Below are 766 nucleotides of genomic sequence, written 5' to 3'. Positions count from 1 at the left end.
GAGTAATACCATATAGAGTAATACCATATAGAGTAATACCATATAGAGTAATGCCACATTTCAGGCTTCAAACATAAAGATATAAAACTGTATTTTTTTGGGAAGAATCAACAACAAGTGGGACACAATCATGAAGTGGAACGACATTTATTGGATATTTCAAACTTTTTTAACAAATCAAAAACTGAAAAATTGTGCGATCTGTTTTATATTCAAAACCTTCCTTGCAAATAATTCCTGACTGTTTACACATTCGGATCATATTTGATAATTAATTGGTAATTAATATCATCACACCTTTTGAGTTCCTTTGTCCACATGACAGAACATTATTTCACCAACCCCATTTCCTTTTTCCACACAGCTTCATCTCAGGATGTAGATCGAGTTTCCTGTAAATAATATATGTTATATTCCTTTTCTTTCAGCTGCATAAAGACTGATCTTTTCCTATAATGTCTTAAACCGTTACAATTCTAACCGACTGTACTTATTGTAGCCCTTACTGTAACCAGACACTATTCTCAGTCTAAATGGACCACAATTAGTGCTTGTAAAGTTACTGCCATCAGAGGTATTATGACAGTCAAAAATAGAGATTTCAAATGTCTGATGTTTAGAATTCATGAAACAGGTTCAAGCATCCATGTGTTTGGTTCTGTTTGCCTGTGAGCCAATGCCCTGCATGTTAGAACATTTAGTCAAGATATTACGTGTCTAGTAGATCTGTGTAGGTTGATGTGTATGATACTGGGTGTGATTTAGT

The sequence above is a fragment of the Oncorhynchus gorbuscha genome, unplaced genomic scaffold (assembly GCF_021184085.1).
Source record: "Oncorhynchus gorbuscha isolate QuinsamMale2020 ecotype Even-year unplaced genomic scaffold, OgorEven_v1.0 Un_scaffold_1238, whole genome shotgun sequence".
Classification (NCBI taxonomy): domain Eukaryota; kingdom Metazoa; phylum Chordata; class Actinopteri; order Salmoniformes; family Salmonidae; genus Oncorhynchus; species Oncorhynchus gorbuscha.
This window is presented reverse-complemented; position numbering follows the sequence as displayed.